Source organism: Manacus candei, unplaced genomic scaffold (assembly GCF_025592945.1).
Source record: "Manacus candei isolate 608988 ecotype Guabito, Panama unplaced genomic scaffold, ASM2559294v1 h1tg000010l, whole genome shotgun sequence".
Classification (NCBI taxonomy): domain Eukaryota; kingdom Metazoa; phylum Chordata; class Aves; order Passeriformes; family Pipridae; genus Manacus; species Manacus candei.
Window position 1 is genome coordinate 2,031,219 of NW_026138058.1, and position 16,862 is coordinate 2,048,080.

Below are 16,862 nucleotides of genomic sequence, written 5' to 3' on the forward strand. Positions count from 1 at the left end.
CCTGATGTATCCAAATTCTGATGTTCCCCAAGCAAGTGGTTTTTTTTGTGCAAGAAGTGCTTTCGACCTGATAGGACTGAATTACTCCTTGTCCATCTGCTCTGGAGTCAGCACAGCAGAAATCTTTGGAAAAGGGATTGCAACTTATCTGAAGAGGCCTGAGCAATTAGTGTGACTTGCACCCTTGTTTTCTTTTCCGGTATATGAAAGAGGAACTTCCTTGTGCACTGTGGGACAAATTCTGCAGAAATTGTTGAACTTGGAATCCTTTTTGCTAAAATTGCTGGATCAATAATGGGTTTGCTATTAATGCTATGATTAGTCTTCTTACTAACTTCGGTTACAGGTTCTGCAGAGTCTGTTTTCCTATATTATTGATCAGCATCTCACTTATTTACCATTTTATTTTGGTTCTAAGTGCACCATAATATAATAAATAGGAAGGAAAGCATCAATAGAACTTCCTTGAAAGGACATTGAGGTTAAGAGTGAAAGATTTGCTGAAGTGAATGGAATGATTTCCTTTAGGCAGGCTCCTGTGTCAGGTTCCAGGAGATACATAATCAGTTCCTCAAGGTGATTAGGGTGGAAAACACTGAGCCAGAGTTCACGATGGTAGTGAGTCAATTTTTTTCTTGCTCTGTGAACCATTTCCCAACTGCTCCCTCTGCAGAGGTGCTGTGTGGATAATGTCAGCAGATGTAGGTTGGTTAATCAGTTGTCAGCATCCCATGTTTCATATATGGTCACATATGAAGTTGGATTCAATATGATATTTAGAAATATCGCACTTATTATAATGTGGCAGGATTAGGCTTTGATCAAGATTTCTATTTCATCTCTTGAGTATTTTATTACTAACTATTCTGACAGGAAAAAAACCCCAACCAATCACTCTCTGGCGCTTTACTTTCTCTTGGCCTCTGTTCTTTCCCTGCGAAAGCAGAAGAAAAGGCTTTTCTAAATTTCCTGTTTGTCTCCCTATCTAAATTTATTCTGTGATGGTATTCTCTGTCCCAAATAATGATCATCACTTCTCTCATTTATCTCCTTTCATTTGACTCTTTACAACACGGTGATAGGAGAAATAGAAATATTGCTCACAGCATTGTGCTTAATAAGGAACAATATAATCTTAGAGAAGTCCTAGAGGTTAGATAAGGGTTGTAACTCAAACAGGATGTAAGCTGAGCTCTGGTACCCAGATAAGATAAAAGTAAAATGTCACATTTTTTGTGGTGAAGCCCAATGATGCTGTGCCTGCTCAAGAGCTGAGGTCAAGAAGAAGAAGAAGACTTGGAAGGACCAAACAAGGACTTCCAACAGGGGTGTGACTTTGTAAAGGAAAATAATGAATTAAGAAATAATATATAATAAGTATGTAAACAGTATGTGCAATAAAAAGCCCTATCTGTCATTTTGCACATTTGATTAAAGGAGATATCCTCCAAATGTCGAGCACACTGAATAAAAAGTGACCTTTTTAACACTTACAGATTGGTGTCAAGACACTAATTTCTGCTGCTATCAATAAGAATATGCTTATAAACAAGAAGTAAAAAAAAAAAATCAATCCATCCCCCCCAGGTGAAAAGAATAACTTTTATGAAGAATGTACATTGACTATAAGTAAAATTAAATGGTTAGTCTTTTGGTGATAGTTCTGCTCAGCCATTCCTCCTTCAAAGAAGGCTTTTGTTGGTGGTGGTGGCTTTAAGTTCAGACAGCCAGGCCAATGGAAATATCTAAACTGGGGTTTCTTTCCACAACAAGAAATTTTCTTCTTAGTTCTAAGAAGTCTTTTGAGGGAGGTGTCACTAATAGGAATATGACCTGTGTCATAGCTCCCTGCACATTATAGTTCTGTCCACAATGACTCATGCAAAAACCATCCTGGTTCCTTTCCTGGGTAGAAAAAGTGATCCACAATATTAGACTGAAAGCAGCATTGGGGGGAAAAAAAGTGCTAAAAAGTGGAAATCTGTTTTAGGTTTGGTGTTTGCTCAGTGATCTTTCTGGGTAACCATCTACCCCTTTGCCTGCTTCACCATGCAGCAGTCATGAAGCTGAAGGCAGAGATGTTACTCCAGCTGCAATATTGCCTTTGAAACCTACACTTCCAGGCACAGACTCTATCAAAGCAGATGTACCGTTCCAGTGAGTCTTGCCTTTTCTTTGTGCCTCTCCTTTGGTGTTTGGTTGGTTTTCTGTTTGTTTGTTTGCTTTTTCTCAATTTTAATTTATATATTTTTATTTTATTTGGGGTTTTTTTTGTTTGTTTGCACTTGTTTTTTTTTCTTATTTGCTTGGGTTTAGGGTTGGTTTTTTTGTGTGTGTATACACAGCTGAAGCTGAGTAACCATTACTTTTTTCAGTCACAGGTGAAGCAGAGATTAAGTTGTCATTTCTAGGGAAGAGATCCACCTGAGTTCCTCTCCAGCTGAAAAAAGTCTTACAAGGAGAAGTACAAACAGGAGATACAAAAGCATCAATGTGAGTGTTATCTCCCTCTGTATCTTTTACAAACTCCATTCAAAAATCCTCTGCCACTCAGTCTTATTGAAACATCACTGAGGAAAGATGAAATAAGTTCTGAGTTACTGTAAAACTTATTCTTGATAAGGAATGAACTCAGGAAAGGAGAGTTGTTTCATCTTGTTGGATAAATAGCATAATAGGAATGTGAAATCATGTTCAATAATGTGATAAAACATATTTTTGTAAAACGAGATTAAGAGAGATTTTCACATTAGTAAGCCATTCAAAGTTTGCTCAGGAACAGGCAGAATCCAAATAGTTTTTTCAAACCTCATGAAACACTGTATAAACACTGTTTACTAAACACTGTATAAACATGGTGTCTCATTATCTGAAATCATAATGTATTCACTTGGTTCTTGAAAACTATGACCAAATCTAATTTGAGATGGAGAAAAAAAACCAAAACAAAAATGCTTGAGTCTGTAACAAAAATAGTACATCAGAACTTCTATTTATGTTATTTCCATAATATTCAAGTATTTAAGGACTCTTGGTCACTTCACGTTTCTGTTATTCTTAAAAAAACCTAAATATAGCTGTTCCACTTAAACATTAAACCAAACATAAGAGCCAATAATAATTAAAAAAATAATTTATTCAGAGAACTACTATTTTACATGGTTTGTTGGCTGTCAGAAACTAGTTCACTAAATCATTAGATCTTTATAATTTTAACTAATTTGCTAATTTCTTCTGTAAATAACTACTGGTCTCCAGATCATTTGTGCAGAGTAATTACTATTCAAAGTAAATAATTTTATATAACTTTAATGAGTTTTAAATGACACATTTGACTGTGACTAGGCAATTTGAATGGGGTTTTATTAATATCAAAGGAGCTTTTACTTTGACTAGGTATTTATATAGCTTCCTTTATTTACCCAATTCCACCTTCTGAGACTGAAATGAACTGCTTGAAAGATGTCGAGCATATCAAACAGACTAGAACATTCTACTTGAAATCCTGACACTGCTCAATTCTTCAGATCTCTCAGCATTTAAGCACAGAAATATTTTACATATTTCAGGTTTGTTCTGCTGACTTAGGTCAAGATGATCAGAGGACTGGTTGATACAAAGACAAGGTCACTGAACTACACTCCTTCAGCACAGTCATCCACCAGCACACTCACAAGCCACATTCCTCTCTTATGGTACCGTGAACTTGAACCATCTCAAGATGTGACTCATGATTTGCAGATGACACCAAGCTGGGGGGAGTGTGGATCAGCTGGAAGGCAGGAGGGCTCTGCAGAGGGACCTGGCCAGGCTGGATCCATGGGCTGATTCCAAGGGGATGAGGTTCAAGCAGGCCAAGGGCCGGGTCCTGCCCTTTGGCCACAACAACCCCCGGCAGCCCCACGGGCTGGGACAGAGTGGCTGGAGAGCAGCCAGGCAGGAAGGGAGCTGGGAGTGGGGATGGACAGGGAGCTGAACAGGAGCTAGAGTGTGCCCAGGGGGACAAGAAGGCCAATGGATCCTGGCCTGGATCAGGAACAGTGTGGCCAACAGGTCCAAGGAAGTGATTCTTGCCCTGGACTCAGCACTGGTGAGGCCACCCCTGGAGTGCTGTGTCCAGTTCTGGGCCCTCAGCTCAGGAAGGACATGGAGGGGCTGGAGCAGGTCCAGAGGAGAGCAACGAGGCTGGGGAAGGGACTGGAGCACAAGTGCTGTGAGGAGAGGCTGAGGGAGCTGGGGGGGCTCAGCCTGGAGAAGAGGAGGCTCAGGGGAGACCTCCTCACTCTCTGCAACTCCCTGACAGGAGGGGGGAGCCGGGGGGGGTTGGTCTCTTTTCCCAGGCAACTCTCAGCAAGACAAGAGGGCTGGGTCTGCAGCTGTGCCAGGGGAGGTTTAGGTTGGATATTGAAAGAATTTCTTTGCAGAGAGGGTGCTCAGCCATTGGAATGGGCTGCCCAGGGAAGTGGTGGATTCTCATCCCTGGAGGTTTTTAAGGTGATACTGGATGTGGCATCAGTGCCATGGTCTGGGAACCACAGTGGGGTTGGATCAAGGGTTGGACTTGATGATCTCAGATGTAATGGTTTTGAAGTAGCACTTTCACATCATTATTGATGCAGAGGAAAGAAAGCTGCTACAACCAGGAAAAGCAAGCAAACAAACAAACAAAAATCCCCCAAATCCCCTCACTGCCTCCCAAACACCCAACAAAACCAGATAACAAACTGAGAAGTCTTTTGCTGGAGAGAAGAACCACCAGAGAAGGGGTGAATGTCTGTGTAGTCCCATTAGATAGAGATGGCAAAACATTAGAAAAGTGTATATGCCACAATAGCAATTTCGTGTCATAGCGTTGTTAGTTTTACCTCAAAGTAAATTAGGTCTTTAAATTTACTTGCTTCCATTACCTAGGGGATAATCTAAAAGTGTAATTAATGTATTGTACATCTCCATTAGGTATTTATACTGCATCCACATTCTTTTGACTAGGGTCATTCAGAGACTAGATGATCCACCATGTCAGAGCCTTAACAGGTTAGATTTGCTTCTGGTTTCCAAGACAGTTAATTTACTGAATGTTTTTGTTATTAGTCAGTGGATGATTGTTACTATTTCCTGAGCTCTCATTTCTTTTTCTGATGGTTGCAATTTCATTAATATTAAAGAGTTTACCTCTGAGAGAGTGCTACCAATAAGGTGTTGTGAACAATTTCATTTTCACACAGATCATCTTGATTTGCAAGCTGCTGAACAGAGACTTCTTCTGAGGTGACACTTGGTAAAGATGCCCTTTCATTGAAGCAGTGAATTTTAGTGTCAGATTAGGATGCACTAGTCTCACTGCTGAAGCCAGTTGAATAATACTTACAAGATAATTTATTCAGTGAGTTGTGATTTTTTTCTAGTAAATTATTCAACTGTTGTCCCTTCATTCATAGCCTAACTCTTAAATTGTTTCATTTTCTCCTTAATGCTTATTCTGCAGTTGGACTGGTTTGCACACAGCATTGCTAATTATCTGAGCAATGAAGTGGGTGTTATATATTTTGAATTGAACAAGAACATGTTTTATTTTCAAATAGGCACATTTAGCCTTATTTTTATCCTTGTATTCTGTGATACAAGTTAGTGAAGTATTGTTAATTCACTACTGTAAGTAAATTAATGTGATCCAATGTTTACTCTTTGATGTTCATTGACCATAACATTTGACTATTTCAACTACTTACATTTAATGATAAACCTTTTTTATAGTTATTTACATGTCTTTCAAAGAGCACAGTCATTCTGTGTAGAAGAAATTGGCTTTCTAATCAAAGGGACACTTGTAAGACTTGATATCTTGCCTTCAACGAGGCAGTTTAAAAGGAGTCCAAGAACAGACTCATATTACAAAGAAACAGTGAGTATTCCATAGAACTGCTGCATGGTTAAAAGTCTGAACACCACATTAGGGCAACCCTAAGCTTTCCCTTGTAAGTTCTCACTCAAGTCAATGGTATTTTTTGTGGGCTTAGGGTTATATAATTTTCCTTTCAGGGTGGCTGTTTAGACAAGTTGGGTTTTGATGAAATAAGTGATGTTCTTAATGATTATACTCCTTGTAAATGTAACACTGTTTTCCCTTGACTTTGTCTGTAGTTTTGATGTACAGTATTACTTGCATGCAGTTGATACTTGCCTCCTTTCCATGTACAGTAAATTCACAGACACTACTGAAGCTTATGTCTCACACACAGGCAGATTCACCTCCTCCAACAGTCTCAATAAGGCCTCAAGTTTGTGGGAATCATGAAAAATTAAATGTGGAGAAGGTCCTGACACGTGGGAAGATGTACATCTGTGGCTCTTTTCTATGGAAAAAGATAATGCTTTGTAATGATGACTGTACCATGTTTTCTCACCAAGCTCTAACAAACCAAATAAATTTGTGGCCGTATGGGGGTGTCTGTCCATAAAGTCTAATCCATTCCCAACCATTCTGCACAACTATGTAAAAAAGACAAGGGGAAGACGAAGGGAAATGTGTGCAACTTGCACCAGGAGATGTTTCATCTTAATATAAAAAAGATTTTTTTTTTACAGTGAGAGCCATCAATCACTGAAATAACCTCTCCAAGGATGTGGTAGAGTCCCAGTCAATGGAAATTCTCAAGATGTGATTGGATGGTGTGTTAGACAATATTATCTAATTCCCTTTCCCATGAAATATTGGACCAGATGATCTTTTGAGGTCTATTCTAACTTGACCTCTTCTATGATTTTATGATTCTAAAATAACCTCCTAAACCAAAACCAAACAAACCTCCCACTTATCTAGGGCTTAGATGAATCACATTTTCTATCAGGTTTCTGCAGATTTTCAATGACTGCTCTAAAATGTTTTAAAATAACAAAAACCCCATGTGATATAATGACCTAGAATATGTACCATTAATTTTTTAATGGATCTCTCTGCTAATATTCTAACTTAATTTCACTCTGATATATATTTATATACATATATATACAGCACTCTGAGAATATGAATGGCCTCATTTACTGAAATGAAGATATTAATCCCAATTCTTTAAATAGAACCTATCTAGTGCTTAAAGTCAAGCACACAGAAAAGTATTTGGAAATGTGAGGCCTATATTTTGGCAGAGAAGATTTTCAGGAGCAGTGAATATAAGTGTTTTATTGAGGGATGTTTCAAAGGAAAATATGTTTGTTTCATGTTTTTTCTTCCATTTTGAATATTCCATTTGGTCTCACAATTGTGAGTTTCTATCTCCTTAAACAATCAGGGCATTAGTTTTTACTGTGTACCTATTTTTCATTCAAGTATTCAGTTTTACAGTTTCCTTTTGTGGTCTCCATATACATTCTGTTATTCCCCCAAACAGCTATCTAGTGAGTGGTCTTTTGTCCATATCCTTGGTTGCCACGTTAGTCTAAATGTCCTGTGTTGGAGCAGGTCATTAAATTAAGGAATGGCAGTGTATTGTGACTTTGGTAGGCAGCTAAGACACATCCATGGAACAGCCCTCAAGGATATACCTGCTCCCAGTAGAGTAATATGTATGAGCCATAATCTTTTCAAGGGTATACCTGCTGCACCACGGACTTTTCCAGAACCACAGTAGCTTTGTAGTGCAATTTGCTCCAGTTTAGCCTCATCCACGGGTCACAATTCCTTCAGGTGTGCATCTGCTCCACTTTGGCCTCGCCCATGGCCACAGACTCTTCAAGGGGGTACCTCCTGTGCCACGGACTTGTCCACAGGCACAGACACTTCCAGGTTTTCCAGCATGGCTTCATGCACTCACTGGCACTTCAAAGTGACTGTTGCAGCATGGACTCAGCGCTGGTGAGGCCACCCCTGGAGTGCTGTGTCCAGTTCTGGGCCCTCAGCTCAGGAAGGACATGGAGGGGCTGGAGCAGGTCCAGAGGAGAGCAACGAGGCTGGGGAAGGGACTGGAGCACAAGTGCTGTGAGGAGAGGCTGAGGGAGCTGGGGGGGCTCAGCCTGGAGAAGAGGAGGCTCAGGGGAGACCTCCTCACTCTCTGCAACTCCCTGACAGGAGGGGGGAGCCAGGGGGGGTTGGTCTCTTTTCCCAGGCAACTCTCAGCAAGACAAGAGGGCTGGGTCTTCAGCTGTGCCAGGGGAGGTTTAGGTTGGATATCAGGAAGAATTTCTTTGCAGAGAGGGTGCTCAGCCATTGGAATGGGCTGCCCAGGGAAGTGGTGGATTCTCCATCCCTGGAGGTGTTTAAGGTGAGACTGGATGTGGCATCAGTGCCATGGGCTGGGAACCACAGCAGGGTTGGATCAAGGGTTGGACTTGATCTCGGAGGTCCCTTCCAACCCAGCTGATTCTGTGATTCTATGACTTATCCTTGTACCACAATCCCTTCAGAAGTACATCTGCTGCAGCACAGACACAGTGCTGGGATGGGGGAGAGAACCCGAATGGCAAAAGTGAGAAAACTCACGGATTACAACAAAAAGACTGTTTAAAAAGCATAGCAACACAAGGAATGAATTCACTTCTTCCCTGTGGCAGGCAACAGTTCAGTCATCTCCAGGAGAGCAGAACTCTCTCATTAATTAATTGGGAAGAAAAATGCCATCACTCTGAACATCACTCCATCCTCTTTCCTTCTGCCTCCACCAGGTTTTGTTACTGAGCACGATGTCATTCAGGATATCTGTGGAGGCCAATAAAGCTGAGACCATCCCAGGGAGGCAAGAAGCTGGAATGGTTTATTGGACTTATAAGTTCATATTTAAAGGGTCTACATATTCATCAGGGGGTTGTAACTACTATAATTATTACAAAAAAGGGGTTTCAGGGGATGACATAAGGGAAAAACCTGACTTACACAATTTGGGGTTTTCACAGAGATGACATGAGGGGAAAATCCAAGTTACACTTCTTGGGGTCTTAGGAATTACCTCATGGGGAGAAACCCTTCTTATCTTAGGGGTATTAAATGGGGGAACAGGTAACACAAAGGGAGAGATAAAACACAAAAGGTTTTCTGCACTGATTTGATGAGATCAGGGCATGGTTTCTCCTGGCTTGGGCAGGACATTCCAAACTAGTGACATCAATGGATCCTTGTCTGGACTCTAGACAGAGGGTTTTTTTCCCAGTCTCTGTCAGCCCAAGTCTTTTGTTTAAACCTAGCAGTTTTCCTTTTCTCATACCTAAATTTTGGAATCCAACAGATATCCCTTTGGTCAGTTGGGTTCAACTAAACGAGCTCGTTCCCTCCAAAATTCTTGCCCACCCCCAAACTACTCCCTAGAGTGGCAGTGTGAGAAACAGAAGAGGATTTGATGCTTTGTAAACATCACTCAGCAGCAAGTGAAACATTCCTGTGTTATCAATGGTGTTTTGGTCACAGATGCAAAACACAGCCCCATAAAAACTACTATGAAAAAAATTAGCTCTGTCTCAGCCAAACCCAGTCTGGAGTGTTAATCTCAATGGTTTCTGAAAGAATTGGCCTAACTGGTCCCCAGCAGGCAGAAAAACCACCAAGTTTCTGTCCTACTCTCTGGAAATACCAGTATGCATATATATATATATATATATATATATATACATGCATAAATGCATACATACCAGATTTAGACTTTTTTGTGTGTGCAGGGGAGACTAAGGAGTTGAAATGTAAATTACAGGCTTTCTTCATCAACCAAAGAAAGAAAAAAAAGTGTAAAAAACATTTACATAGGAATCACTTATCCAAAATTATGTGTAATTACATTTTCACTGTTAGCTCTCGTTATTGACCAGTTCATCATAACTTCCCAATAATGAAGTTAGTAAACAGTCTTTTAAAAATAGGCTTACATGGTTAAACAATATTCAATTTGTCTTTCAGCTATCTAAAATTAGTATCTGAGCAGTTACACTTGGGGAGCAATTACTGGTGTTTGACTGTGAAGTGCACAGAGAGATAGCATGAATTTAATTTTAGAGGAACTTAAATTTTGCAAACAGCTTGATGTACCGGTGAGTGGTGCTCATGAGATACAAGCCTTCGGGTGGTATGCAGTTCTCAAGAAAAGGATAATATCCAAGAGAATACACGTTACAGCATCGTTGTGTCTGTAACAGGGTGGAAATAGTTTTCTTCTGCTTGTCATTTAAAGTTTAGCTTATAGCATGAACAGACAGCCAAAGATATTCAGGATACACAATAAATAAACACACTTGGGGCTGTAAAACAAGTGAATAATAAACCCCACCAAGAAGTAATTTGAACTTCTTTGCCATGAGTTATGTTTGGGTTTTTTTTTTAGTGAGAACTGCTGTTCTCAGGATTTGTTGGCACAACTTGTGTGCTGTGTACAAATACAAAAATGATTTTTAGTATCTTTGACTCCTCGAACAAATCTTGATAAACATTCATCAAACTATTACCAAAAAATCCACTTCTGGGATATCTGTGCTGTTTGTTTTTTAATGGTAGAATCACTGAAGGGAAGAAATAGCAGAGAAAGCAGTATCTGAGTAGCTGAGTGGAGACTGAGATATGCTCCTATTCCTCAGGAGTAACCCACAGATTATAACGATAAACTTGGTATTTACTGAGAAGTTTCAGACTGACTCCAAAATTCAAACATCATTAGCTAGTAATGCGTTTAAACCATGACAAGTAAAAAATGTAGACCTCAGTGCTGACTTCTGTAACTGTTGAAGGTGCATCAACATGAAGAAATTTGGACACCTTTTCCCCAAGAAAAGTAGCTTGCTCTATTGATGGATGAGCCTCGTCTCTGAGGCGGTCAAATCACTACTAAATTAATCAAGAATAGTATCTGTTTTATAAATTTACCATCCCCAAAGTTGTCTGCTTTGTAGACTCCAGTTTACTCAGTGGATATTGTTCCTATGTTTTCAGCTATCAAACAATCCCTTTGCTTTTCTATTCATTGCAATAACTGCAAACAAAATTAAATTTAAATACTAACTTCCTCTTTGCTGCAAAAAAAAAATATGAAAGGTGAAAATGTCTTTTTAGAACAATTTACTGATGCATTCTAAAAAACACATACCTGTTTTTATTTTTCCTTTCAACTTTGACTCCCTAAAAGTTATATCTTGAAGCCAAATGACATTTTTATCTTTGTCTAGATCTCTGAATATCATTTTAAATGAGTGTGTCTGCAGACATGGAACCTGCAGTGCTTCTGGAATCAGGTGCAAAACTGAAATGAAAAAAACAGAAACCAGAGGAAAAACAAGTCTTTGGAAATGTAGTCACCAGTAAGTGATCACTGTGTTTTATTCCACAGATGTGGTAGTTTGTATAAAATAATAATAGAAGAGATTCAGTAGTTTCTTTCATTGAAATAACTTAAATAATAACTTTCCTTCAGTTTGAATGGTGCACGGCTATTAAATACAATCTTAAAAATAAGTCACAGGTTTCTCAATGGGAATTATTGCTCTTTATCCAAACATGAGATTCTTTAAAATGAAAAGCCTACAGAAGTATGGAGGCTTGGTTATTCTGAATAGAAATTGTGAGTCACTGAAAAGATAAAAATGAAGATCTTTATATTTTAATAAACTTACATTATCCCCAAGTAGGATTTACAACTCCTTTCAGCTCAGGTTCAATAGAAACCAGATTATAGCCCAGGTCAAGTACAGTGATGAAGACCTGTAGACTGAGAGATCTGATGAGTAGTCAAATGGTGACCCTAAAATTTTCTTTAGATTAATGCCCATCTATCTCTCAGAAAGCTGATGTCTCAGGGATCTTTTTTTTTCTTTTTTTTTCCTTTTTTTTTAATTTTTTTCGTTGTTTTTTTTTTTTTTTTACTATGATTCAACTGAATCCACACCCTCTGTGCATTCTAGCTGCTCTTGATTTATTAATTAATTTTAAAAGTTTATTAACTAAGACTAGACACATCATGAAAGAATCCAACTGCAAAACTCAAGGAACACAAGCAAAGTCTGTTAAACCAGCAATTTATTTCATGCTCATCAGATAAAAGTAACTGTTACATAATTTCCTTACTTTTTTTTGCCTATTCTCAAGCTCTTTGTGAAAAGTCTTTCAGTATCAGACATAGAATCACAGACATTGCACAGTGATAAGGGTGAGACAGAAAACTGGAATGGTTTATTGGAATTACAAGTTCATATTTAAAGGGTTTGGAGTTTACATATTTAACAAGGGGTTTATATATCGATTAAAATTGGGGGATTTCACAAGGAGGAAGTAATGGAGAAAAACCCAGGCTGACAAATCTTTGAGGTCTTAGGAATTACCTCATGGGAAAAACCCATTTTATCTTAGGGGATTTTGCAGGGGGGAACAGGTATTCAGGATTGCAAAATCCTGATACAGAGGACATAAAGGGAGAGATAAAACACAAAATGTTTTCTACACAGGTTTGATGAGATCAGGGCATGATTTCTCCAGGCTTGGGCAGGACATTCCAAATCCGTGTGACATCAATGGATCCTTGTCTGGACTCTAGATGGAGTTTTTTTTCCCAGTCTCTGTCAGCTCAAGTCTTTTGTTTAAACTTAGCAGTTTTTCTCATATCCCAAAATTTGGAATCCAACATGGGTCTTCACCTGTTTCTTCCAAAAACCCGTTCTTCCCTTTGGAAACTCTTGGTTTTGGCACTGTCTCCTTTTTCAGAAAACCTCCTGACCATCAGTATTCCCAACATAAATAGTCTGTGTATAGAAGCACAACACACGATCGAACTTACGAATTGGCTCTGTTTCATGTCTCTTTATTATTTGGACAATTCAGGACACGTCACTTTTGTTTAGCCAGGATGGTGTCAAAATTTACACCAGAACTGTATCATTTGCAGCTACCAAGTGGAAGGTTTCTGTGTAAGGGTTCGACAGTTCAGTATTTGACAATGTTCCATACATATGCCCAATTATTTGCTATGTAATAGCATTCATAACTTAAGCAATTTTTTCACCTATGACAAATAGCTGCCAGCAAAATCAGGATATACAGCTAATCTTACATACAACAGGACAGCGTCTTGTAAGCACATATAAGTACAGCAAAATTTAAGGAAAGTGAAAATAAAATGTTCTAAAAATATTTAATGGATGCTCTGTGGCAAGACAGGATTTAAAAATTTTTTTTGGCTTTATCTGTTGAGCTAACTTCTTCACTTCCAAGGTCTTTACTTTGTTTACAGTGCAGTTATCTTACTATTTTGGTGTTATATGTGACTATGATGAAAATACTGATTGTGCTCATCTTCTTTTTATTTTCTTCTTTACTCTGCTAATAATTATTTGGGCTATTACCTAATGAGGTTTGTTTTCTTCTAGTTTCTTTGATACTTGTGTGTATATACCATATATGTGAAAAGTAGATACCTTTTGCATTTGCTGTGAACTCTTCTTTAGACACCATTAAAGGATCATCTGTGCCACTCCCTGTTCTGTGGTGTGACTCTAGCACATTTGATTTTATTTCTGTAATGAGTTTGGGAAAGAAACTACCCCACATATTAAAAGAGGAAAACAATCACTCTCAACTATAAAAGTGCTTAATTCTTCTTATTAAAACAGTTTCCCTCCAACATTTCTTTTGCTGTGAATTTACAACATCAGACAGGTTTGAGAATTGTTGTTGTTGATCAGCATATCAGTCATGAAGAAACTCCTAATAAGGTGAAGGTAAGGCATAGTGAAGAGGGTACAATTTTTTAAGACAATATTCTTTCCTCTTCATGGTTTTGAATGTGTCATTGGTGTATTTATGCTGAAAGGAATGATAAATATCAGATATAGTCACAATATTTGTAGAGTGTGTCAGACAAACTGTCTGTTAAGGAATGTTATTGTGAAATTTTGGACTATTGGAATTTTTTTTCAGGGCATTTAACTTTTGATATAGGAAGATGAAGAGGACAGAAAATTTGGATATTTCATCTCATATGAAGTTGGGTTCAATTCTCTTGTGGTCTGATTTCCATTTTCATTTTTTTATTTTTCTTTACGCCTCATTGGTAGCTGCTGACCTCCAACTCTGGACTGTGCAAAAAAATTTGTTTGTATGTTCAAAACATTTTCTGCTGAGATTCTTCATGACATGGTTCCTTTCAAGACAGAGAATAAATTCTATACTACTTTATGGGCATAAAAACCAATTTTCCATAGTATCCTCTGATCTGATGTTCTGACCAGACCTCACTGTTTGTACGTATAAAACGCAACAACAGCATACCAAAAATATTAGTAATAAAGTCTCTGCAACACATAATCCAAACCTGATTCACTTCTGATGGCTTTGCTGTGACAATACTCAATATTCTGTGTCTGGGTGGTGATTTTTGGATGCAATGTTTTGTAACAACTTCCAGTAGTGCACATTAAAAGTAAGTTATGCAGGCCTTAACAGGGCTTATGAACATCATATCTACTTTTTCTTCATTTTGGTTTTGATGGGTTATGCTGTCAAATTCAGCACTGCCATCAGAAACCGTTATGCAAAATCAAATTGTTTCATGTTCTGAATAGTTGTGTAATCATTTGTAATTTGCCTACCCCTGTTAAATAAAAGTTAGAGTTCACTGAGTGCAAAGAAGCAGAACAGAAGGGAAATAGAACTCTTAATCTTTATTATTAACGATATATTTAAGCATCTTTCTGTACAATTGCTAATTCTTTAGAGCGTTTTTATGGAATTTTTCGAGAGCTCACAAACTTATTTTGGTAGTGACATATGGGAAGTGATGGGAAAATGTATTCCTTGGACTAAAGGCTGTTTATCACAGTGTCTGAGGGATGGGAAGGAAGGGAGAATTCAAATCTATATTAACATATGGCAAAGTATGAGCAAACCTCAATCAGCAAAAAAGGGGCCATGCAGAGAAGAAAATTTGCTTGTAAAATACAGATTTTTCTCAGCATTTCTGAAATACAGTGTAGTTACCTTCTTGGTGGTGAAAGGCAACCACCGTTACAACTATTTCTTGACTGAACCATTTGCAAGGCAGACCTGCTTCTGGATCTGTTATTGCAGTAGAAATTTTGGCTGAGCACAAGTACTCCTACCAAAAACATTAACAGGGTGTGATCCAGAAAATAATTCTATGTTTCTTAGAGAAGTTATACAGAAGAAAGGCAATATTGCAAATTGAATTATCTTAAGCTCAATCCTCATTTTCATATTTTGAACTTCAGCAGTATGACCTGTTTTCTGGAATTCTCACAAGGCAGTGAGGAAATTCCATGTTCTGTTGTGATATGCCTATAAATTTCCAGCTCTCTCCGTGGTTAGTAGAACCTTTCCACTGGGTTTTCCACCTTGTATGATACACAGTGCCTCTGATTACAATGGAATCTACATTTAGAAAGGCTAGAGTGAGAGAATAAGGGGAAGTTCTTGTGATGTTGGAGTTGTTTCCTCAGAAGAACTTGCCAGTGTAGATTAAGTCCTTTACTCCTTTGGGCAAACATCACTCTTTCTTGGAATATACACTGGGAATGCTGAGAGCAGCTAAAAACATGCACTTCTAGTGATCCCAAAGTGATTATGATAGGATTTGTATAATAATAGCAAATAATTCTCTTTTTTTTTCAGGTAAAGGTGTGTCCCTCTATTACACCTGAGCTAAGAACATAATATAAATAATTGAAATTTTTTTGGTGACTCATTAAGACTGATTTCCTCTGAATCACTTATTATCTACATAATCTCTGTCATTTTGCTGCCAATCTCAAGGATCAATGGTATCTTAAAAATGCCAGAAAAGGGGAGTGGCATATCCTCTAGGAAGTCTGACGTGCACAGAACAAGGTGTATTGTTTCAGCACCAGAAAACAAAAAATTGGAAATGCTTTCCTGAAATACAAGCATCCTGGTTTTGGCTGGGATAGAGTTGAGTTTCTTCTTAGCAGCTTAATAAAGTGCTGTATTTTGAATTTAGTATGAGAATAATGTTGATAACACCCGTGTTTTGGTTGTTGCCAAGTAGTTCTTACCCTAAATTGAGGACTCATGAATTATTGGTGAATCACCAATTGGTGATTCTGCTTCTTAGAATTGCCATACTGAAAAATGAGCCATGCAAAAAGGATATATATTTGCAGCAACTACAGCTTTATTATGTGGAAGTGGCAGATTCTTTTGTTAGGTTTGTTTTAACAGCTAAATATTACTAATGCCTTTTTTTTTTTCTCTCTACTAAAGCTGCATGATGGAATTGTGTGCACCACACAAGAGTGCATCCAAATTCGGAGATCTTATATTCATTTTTTTGAAAGGTCTTAAAACTTTGTGATTAAAACTAACATTATAGAAAACTACAAAAAAATACTATTCAAGGATAGAGAATATAACAGAAGAGAGATAATGACCGAGATAAAGGTTGTAAATTAAGGAAGTGAAAATTTATGTAAAAAATAAAAAATTCATGAGACCTTTAGAAGATGAATGAGAATCCTATAAAGTATATCTGCTTAATTTTGTTATTTTATAAATACAATGACAAATACACATACACATACATATATTTATATACAATTTTATAAATACAATGACAATACTTTCTTTCTGCCTGTCTGTCTCACTTTCTTAATATCTCTGGTTACAATAAAATCTTTATGAAAAAGTCACATCTCCAGATTCTGAGAAGGAAAAATCTGCAATACTCTGGACTAATCTTACTGTTTGACCATCATTTCTTTCTAATGTGTGTAGCTTTCCCAATATAACAGAAACTCACCTAGAACCAAAACCCTTTTTTTGATTTTATTAGTAGGAAATTTAATAATCTACTAGAGAATGCTAATATTGTAATCTTTTTAATGAGGCAATAGTTTTGAAAGTAAACCCTAATAGTAAAATTATGTTCTGGCCA

General features: G+C 37.8%; 1 long non-coding RNA gene across 1 annotated transcript in view; it reads left to right on the forward strand.

Moving 5' to 3' along the window:
• Positions 1-3,939: 3,939 nt before the first annotated feature.
• Positions 3,940-16,862, forward strand: part of LOC127466531 (uncharacterized) — a 550,827-nt gene continuing 537,904 nt past the window's right edge. The window contains exon 1 of the long non-coding RNA XR_007902770.1: positions 3,940-4,053. This is a non-coding gene — a long non-coding RNA (uncharacterized LOC127466531). The remainder of the gene's footprint in view (positions 4,054-16,862) is intronic.